Consider the following 8,866-nt stretch of genomic DNA (forward strand, 5'->3'; position numbering starts at 1 on the left):
AGCGACGCCGTCCAAGGACTGACCAGGGAAGGAGTTCTGGGTTCCTCAGGTTACCTCATTTCTGTCCTCACAATGCAAATCTTTAAATATTGCTGGTCTTTGCTGCAGACTCCCTCCTTAGAAATCAGGGGTGGAGTTTCTGGAGCTGTTTAAACCTAAATAACTGACCATGCTAAAAGGGAGTGTTCCTGTGTTCCTCCCTTCTCAGCTTTGAAATTTGTTCCTGCACCTCCCTTGTGCTGGAATCAGAGCCAGAGTAGAGGCAGGCTGGGCGCTGATGTGGGGTAACATCCCATGGGAGGTGAGAAGACATCCTCCTCCTCCTCCTCCTCCTCCTCCTCCTCCATCTCCTTGGAAGTTCTCCAGCCTGTCAGGTCAAACACACAGTAAGGCACTGCATGGCAATTTGCAGGCTGCTCTGCTCTGGGGTGCAGGGGTGGCAGGGCAGGTTCTGAGCTCTTTTTGGCTCTGAAGGCCCGTGGTGCTGCAGCTGCCAGGCGGTGTGACAGCCACACTGTCACACTGCCCCTGTGGGACATGTGCCAGGCGCTGAGCCAGCAGCCAAGGGCCACAGGAGTGTGTTCAGCAGGAGCCCTGCTCACGGCCTGCCAAGATGACAAATATTCCTTAAGGAAGACCATTAGGTAAAATAAACCCATCTTAATACACATGGGGAGCATCTATAACAAAATATATGATACACATGTGTATATTTACTGTATTTAAAAGCTGCATTTGTGAGATGGACTAACCCTAACCCTAGCACTGCCTTTGTCTGAGGTATGCTCAGAACTGCTCAGTGGGGACAATGTGCTTGGGATAATCTGTTGCTTGCTGAATTATGTTCCTGTTCTGAGTTAGGTGCGCAAGACACAGGACACAAGACACCAGCTCTCATCAGAATGTGACCCAGCTGGTCTGTGTGGCCTTTGAAATGTGCACTTCATGCTGCTGGAGATGAGTCTGTCATGGCAGCATAAAGGAGAGTTTTGGCTTTCAGAGGCACACTGTCCCTCCACAGCCCTGGGGCAGCTCTGCCCTACATCACTACCACCCTGGAACAGCTGCTCTCTAAGCCTGAACAGCTCATTCTCCATCCACAAAGTTCTGGCTCCAGCCATGGACAACAAACAGGCTCTGCACACATGTGTGGCTAGGGAAGATGTGCTTGGGAAGCTTGCTATGGCTCAGATGTGACCCCCTGAATGCCTGAGAGGACAGTCAGTTCCCTTGGTGCTGACTGGAATCGCTGGGCTCACGCTGAGCTGTGTGTCACAGCTTGTCATTCCCTTTCTCCTGGGGTTTCCTGGCCTGAGTGATGCACGTTAGCTGCCTGACTAATGCCTGAATCTCACCATACAAAGATCTGCAAAATGCTCACTGGGCAACAGCAAGCACACTTGTAAATATCTCCTCTTTATGATTCAGCTGTGAGTCTGATGCTTGCTTGGGCACACAGGTATTCAATCCATACTCACACTGGAACTCCCCACCTCCATCCTGCAGGTCAAAACACTAGCTGCTGGGAATATGCCAGTAAAATGTGCTGATAATTCTCATCCTGCAGCATTCTCTCTGAGCAGTCTGTCTCTTCCTTGTTCTCCATGTCCTCACAAAGAAGGTAAGGAGTTGGGGCACTGCTGACTTTGCAGCAGTTCAAACAGGTGCCAGCCAGGCCTCAAGTGGGATGGGACTGGGAGGAGAGAGTACAAAGGATGTGTTAGTAACATGTCCATCCTGGTCCCAAACTAGGGTGGGCTCCTGCATCCACACTGGGGAGCAGGGAGAGCTACAGCTGTGTCCTAAGTGGCTCTAGGAGCGAGGCTGGCTAAGGTGTCAACATTAGAAATGGATGGCAATGTTGAACTGGCCCTGTGACAGACAAGGGAGAAGGAACTTCAAGTTCCAGCAGCACAGAAACCCATGAAACACCTAGGAGGAAGGGAGGGAGCTGGTTGTGAAGAGGGAGATCAGGAGGTGTGAGTGCAGGAGGGTGCCTGGAGATGAAGGAAAACACTGAAGGAGCAAAGGACCACAGGGTAAACAGCAACCTGAAATATGTGTCAAATGTGGGGTCAGTGAGCTATGCCATGAACTGATGAGTCCTGATGGGCCTGAGGGGTTGAGCTGAAAGGAGATGGTCACAGCACCACAATCTCGACAGCAGAGATGGGGGCAGGCCAGGAGCTGGGCTGTGTCCTGCAGAGAGCTTATCCCTGCAATGGAGGCCACTGGAAAGCCCCAGTGTGCTCCATGACTTTAGGATTGTAGGGAAGGAGAGGGATAGAGTAATATTTGGTAAAATCACTGGAGGATAGAAACCTATTGGAGGGTGCAAAATGTTGTGGTGTGCTGGTGTGGGGAGAGGTGAGAGCTGGGCTGGAGGAAGGGAGAATAGGGAGGGAGGAACAGCGAAGCTCAGTGGCCGCTGTCTCGGTTTGGGATCCTGCTTAGGGATCCTCGCAGGGCTCAGACAGTGCTGGAGCTCGCGCTGACAGCAGCAGCTCCAGCAGCACAGGAACAGCAGAATTTGGTTATGATGCTCTCTGGGAGGTACCACACTTTCCTGCAGAAACCCCTGAAGCTAACAGGCTCTGGGCTCGAGAGAGAGAAACCACTCAAGCAATCCATCTGGAACTAATGGGGTTTATGCGTTTGATAGGGCTGGGTTTTTTCATACACCTTCTGTAGCCTTTGAGTCTGCCGAGACCTGAACCTTGCTATAATAATCTCCACGCAGGACAACAAAGGTTGCTATTTAACCCAAAATTTAGTCTGATATACCCTCCCTGGCAAATAAGCTTGAATAACTACTGCAAATTATTAAAAAAAAAAATTGTCTTAATTACATCTCAGAGGATGAAAATTTCCCACCTTGTCTGAGTGCAGAAAGAGCAGCTGGCAAATGGAGGTTTCTCTCTGTCTGCTAAATGGAATCTGTTTTCACCAACCCCAGACAGTTCTTAGCCTGCTTATTCTTCTGCTAATTAGTGCTGGCACCTCATAAGGACTTACCTGAGCCAGGAAGGAGGCAGCAGCCATGCTCCTTCCCCATCTCTGGCAGACCTGGCTGCTGCCTCGGGAGGGGGGTATGAGGAATGGGACCAGGGGGGACTGGTAGATTCAGGTGGGTCTGAGCCCTGATCTCTTGCAAAGACACTGAATTCCAAACAGTCAGGAATGCCTGAACCCCTTGGGAGATTCATCCACCTCTCCAGGCTTGAAATTGTGGGGACAGCTATTAGGAATCTGCCTGGACGTGACCAAAGCCATTAGTCCACCCTATATTAAAAATCCCTTCTGGGCCTGGGCTTGACTGCACAAAAATATAAAATAATCTGGAGAGTCTTTCATCTCCAGCACTAACAGAACAGCAATCTCCTCACGATTGCTGGGACAGATGTCTGTTGGAAAATGAAGCCTGTCTTATTTCATGCAGGAAAAAATGTCCATTGCTACCATCAGCTGCCATTTCCCCCAGTGCTGCCAACAAAAAGGTATTCCTGTCCTTAGGGTCTGCCACCACCCATCTGTTCCTCTTGCACAGTCTCTGAAAATGTTAGTTGTTCCTTGCCAGTGTGCTGTGTCTGTGATGGAGAGAACTCTGCTCTCCAAACATGAGTCTGGATGCTCCAGAGGACTGGGGTTGGAGCCTGGGGAGGGGAGGCAAGGGCTTTGCTGGTAGGGGACCTTAATCTGAATCACAAACTTTAATTTTGTTGTAAGTGGAAGATTAGCTGCAATAAAAAGCTAAAGAGGGAAGTGCCTTGAACTCTCTGAAAATTCCTGAACTTCCTATTAATAGATCTGTGTTTAGAATAACATGAAAAATTGAATTTCTCCAAGCACTGAATCATGTGCATTCCCATTAGTGCTTGGCTGTCTGCAGTCTCACAGCCCCATCTGACTCCAGCCCTCCTGTGCTGGCTCGGGGGTCAGGGTGCAGCCAGAACCTTCATGGGTTCTGTAGCATCTCAGCTGTGGAGATTCATCACTGGCCTGGTGATTTTATAAAACATTTGTGTTCTCCATACTTTATTAGACCCTGACAGACTCAATGTTTATAACATACTTCTCAGCAAGCTGTTTGCAACTCGTTGCCCTACTTGCTTTATAGTCCATAAATATTTAATTCTTTAATAAACTGCTTATATGTAATATCAAATGACTGATGTACTTCTCTCCCCTCTTCAGCAGTGCTACTATTTGCAAAACAATTCTTTTGGTGTTTTGAATAGCAATATATTCTATACATGCTTGAATTTCCTTTTCCTAACTAGCAATTTCTTCAGGGTATTTGGAGAATTGACTGACAACACAATGGCTCCTACAGAGCTCTGGGAGCTGCCCTTTCCTAAAGTCTCCATGGGGAGACTTCCAAATGGTCAATTGACCATTCCAAATGGCTGTAATCTGAGTGTCCTGGGCCCTGGGGGTGATAATTCTGGTAGTATTTCCCACCTGTGCATGTCAGGCAGTGGCAGGAACCACTCGAGCACGTTGGGCAGAGCGGGTGTCCTGGCTCAGCATCCTGACTCTCCCTGTGCTGCACCCCCACTGCTTCTGCCTCACCCACTGTGCTCCATGCTCATTTCCCCAGCACAAAGCACATTCTCCTTCTGCTCCCCTTTGGTACCACTTGTGGAAAGAGTGACTCTGACCGGGCTTGTTCCTACGCTTCGTTCCATCTTCCCTGCGGGTTTCTCTACCTGAGGAGCAGGCAGCAAGCTCCCCTGCCCAGTCCCCAGCCTTTGGGCTCCTCTTGGAGTGCAGCATCCTGTCTGACATGCAACAGGAGCAGGAACCTTGAGGACTGCAGGAGAAGTGTCAGCCAAGAGAGGCCATGGCTAGAGCCATGGATCTGCCCTGCAGCCATGTCTGGGTCAAAAACCCCTCTGAGGCTGTCAGCCAGCCATTGTCAGGGTGAGGGGCTGCCCCTGGCTCCCTGGCTACACCAGGATCTGTGGACAGAGTGGACAGGCCTGTGGAGCTGGCAGGGAGGGCTGTCCATCAGCATGGACACGGAAGGGATGGTGACACTGCACCACCAAGTTTGCGCCTCCCAGCCTGTCTGTGAGTCCTTGTCTTACCCTGCATCTTGGGGCAGGTTTCTGCTCAGGCTTTGCCCTTTAGTCTCTTCCCTAAGGCTCATGGCATGCCAAGGCACCATTAAGGACTGGGCACCCTGCCCTGCAAACACCAGGTGGGGAAGGGTTCAGCTCCTGAAATAATGGCAAGGGTGTGGTGGGGGCATAGCCCCTCTGCAGAGTCACTTTCTGTTGGTTTCAGTTGTTCCATATTCCCAGGCTCTGTTTGGTCTGGACACCCTGGTACTGAGCTCCTTTCAGGCTGGAGACCAGAAAGATGGGGCAGAGCCAGGTGGCACCATTGGGGCTGGCAGTGTCAGACCAGCAGGGTCGCAGGGCTGGGGGTAGGAAGCACTGGCTGGGCAGTCCATGGAGTGGAACTAGATTCTCATTGAGGACCCTTCCGACCCAAACCATGCCATGATGTGATTCTATGATCTGCTGAGATCATCCCATCCCATCATGGCTGCTCTGTTCCTCACAAACAGCTTTGGGCTGCTCACTTGGGTCTGGGCTGGTTTGACTGCACATTCCTTCTCACCAGGGTGGCAACAAGCATTAGCCAAGCCCTGAGAGGCTGCATGGGCATGGGCAGGACATTCACACACAGCTGCTGGCCCAGGCTTCCATTGGGTTATCCTTGATGTCCAGAACTTTTGCAGGTAGTTTGTAGTGGCAAGCCCAGGTTTGGAAGTGCTGCCCAGAGGCCATCCTGGTGTCCTGGTTTTGATCAGACCTGGCAGCTTGTTGCCTTTTCTCAGTCTCCTGGGCACCCTTGCAGAGGAGGGAGTGCAGAGGGGACACGTCTGTTGAGATATGGGAAGGGAATGGAGAGAGGTGACAGCTGGATGGGGCTGTGGTCAGGAGTCTGAACAGCGTGGGGCAGCAGCTGCTGTCTGCACCCTCTGCACTTTGGTCCTCGGGCACAGACTGGAGTGTAACCCTCCTGTCTGGGATCCTTTGAGGCTGGCCTGCCTCAGCCCCGCTGGTTGCCGCGTGCCTGGGGCTCCCAGACTCCTCCGGCTCCCTCACACCCCTGCTGTGCCTGTGACAAGGGGCACACTCATAGAGACAGGGGGGCCACCCTCTCTGACCCCCAAGGGACTGCTCAGGAGCCTTTCTGAAGCCACAGGCATGGTCTGTGCATGCCCAGAGCATGGGGCAGAGGAGGATTCTCTCACACTGGTCCCATCTGCAGCTTTTTGAGTGGAGAGGAAAACAATACTCTCTCCCTGGGACCACATCTTTCTGCAGCCCAAGTCCTGCCCACCACCAAGGCTGTGAGGAGGCAATAGAGCCGTCCAGGATCAGTGCAGGGCAAACATGTGAGGCACAGATCCCTGAGCTGATGTCACACAGTTGCTGTTGACTGCTGGCTCACTCTGCCTCTCTTTGTTCCCTCCTTGCTGATGGTGATGGGTGCAGGTCCCAGTCCAGAAAAGCAGCTGAACAGAGCAGCTGAGGGCTCCTGTTCCCCACACGTTTTTGTTCTCATTACATCCAAGTACCATTCATCTCTCTGAGGAAAATGGTGAGGATGGATCTGACCAGCTCTGGATTCCCTGTCCCCAGCAGGCTTCCTGGTGGCACAGTGGCCAGAGCTGCTCTGCCCCAAGACCCCGTGTCCCACTGACCTGTGGTGGGGACCCCGCAGCCACTGTGCCAGCGCTCTGTCCCTTGGGAAGCTGCGTGCCAGCCTGGCATCAGTGACCTGTTGTCACTCCATCGTTGAGCTGTCATCAGGCCCCTCCTTTGTCACTGAGCTGCGGCACTCAAAGCTTCTCCCTCTGGTTCCTTGTCTCCTGTCCCCCTGCCACAGCACACTCCTTGGTGTTTCTGAGTAACTAGGAATCATCCAGGCAGCTCCCAGCACTCCAGGTCTCCAGCAGCCAGCATGCCAGGTGCCCTGGCTGAGGATGAGTGATGATAAATAAGCAAATCACATGGTGGGCTGAACGATTTCCCCAAATGAGCCTGTTTGTCCCAGGCACAGTGCAAAACCCTCTTCTCCTTGGCGATAACCTTTCTGTGTGCTCACATTATGCATGTATTCATGTGACTTCCTCTGCCTCACTGCCACTTCTTGATTTGAATAAAAATAATTTATGTGGACATTCCTTCAGTCAGGATTTCCCCCCCAATAATATTTCGTTGATGCTCTGAACCCAAATGGGGTCGTTATGCTTTTGCATATCATTAGGGCTTTATGAAGAACAACAGCGACATCTGCATGTGCCGCAGTGCCACAGAGATGGGGAAAATACAGAAAACAAACCCCAAACGAGCTCCAAGCTCATCTGGCTCTGTCTTTCCTCAGTGCCTTTGCCTCTATCACGGACACAAGTAATTGTACAGTGTAATCACATCACAGCTCATCTGAATATTCATAATCGACACAAAGACTTGGAGGAGAAGAGAAGTGGGGAGGAAAAGGAAGGTAATTTAAATATAAAACAGCATTTCATTTGGAAACAAAGTTTCCCGTCCAGCTCAAGAGATTGTCTTGGTACTGATTCTGTCTGTCCACCTCCCTACAGCAGCGTGGGCAGCCGCAGCCCCCGCTGGGCAGAGAGAAAATAAAGCACAACAACAAACAGCGTCAGGACTGCCCCCAGCCAAAGCATGTTTGAAGAGTCGCCAACGGTGGCTAACCAGCTGCTGGTCTCCAGGAAAGAAACAGTCTATTGAGGGAGCTTTATAAAGACCCCAATTAATATGTTGTGCATGTATAAGATCTACAAAGAGCCCACTGTATTCCTCCCCCCGCAGCCACCACCTCCTCTTCCTGATCAATGCCAGTGGAGAAGGATCTGTGCTACCAAATAATTGATTAATCACTTCAGTGGTGAAAACGCCCCTCTCCAAAATAGCGAAGAAAAACAAACACAAAAAGAGGCAACAGTTTGCTAATTAGCGTGTAAATTACCGCTGGTTCCATCCTGCTTTGTGCCTTTAAAAAGGAAAAGAAAAGGGAAAGAGTAAATATAATCCCCATCTTAATGTATATGCTGTCTTCATTTCTTTTGTATTACTTTGGTATCCTTCACCAGTATGAACACAGCAGTGTGATGTTGAAGCTGTGGCTGGCTCTGCTAGTTCGTTCCCCAAAGAGCTCCTATTTCCATTCCACTGGAGCTTATATTCCTTTAAATGTCTAGCGCGGCATCATTTCCCCCTTTCTAATACATCACTCTGCTGGAATTAGAAGAATCCAAGGTTATATCCAACTTCAAAGGTTTCCAAGTCATCATGATTTTAGCAAAAGTAGAAGACAGATCATGGAACAAGTCCCTGGCTTTTGAAGATAGGCATCACAGGGACCTTCCTCCCTCTGTCTCGCTCTCGCTCTCCCACTCTCTCCCCCCAACTTTGTACCTCTCCAGCTCTGAATGTCCCGCGCTAGCGTGGTTTAATGATATGCAAATGAAATATGCATAAAACCATTCTACTGTATGATGATTAAACACTGGAGACATTAGCCGCCGACGCTTCACTGTTTGACTATAATAATCTTCCCCGAGCATCCACTTTGATTGCGGAGTTATGGAAACCCATAGCAGTTGGCAGAGAGGGAGTAAGAGGGAGCGAAGCAAGGAGAGGTGCAGGGATGTATCACCCATCTCTGCATTTATCCCACTCCAGGAGACATTTCCCCTCTTTGTACTGCATTCCTACTGCTGTCTTTTGTAATCCATCCATGCGGTCGCACCAGGGCAATTAACGGGAAAAAACCCTCTTTTCTCTTAATGTTTCAAAGCTCATTAGCCAAACGATTATTC

Source organism: Molothrus ater, chromosome 12, assembly GCF_012460135.2.
Source record: "Molothrus ater isolate BHLD 08-10-18 breed brown headed cowbird chromosome 12, BPBGC_Mater_1.1, whole genome shotgun sequence".
In the NCBI taxonomy this organism is placed as follows: Eukaryota; Metazoa; Chordata; class Aves; order Passeriformes; family Icteridae; genus Molothrus; species Molothrus ater.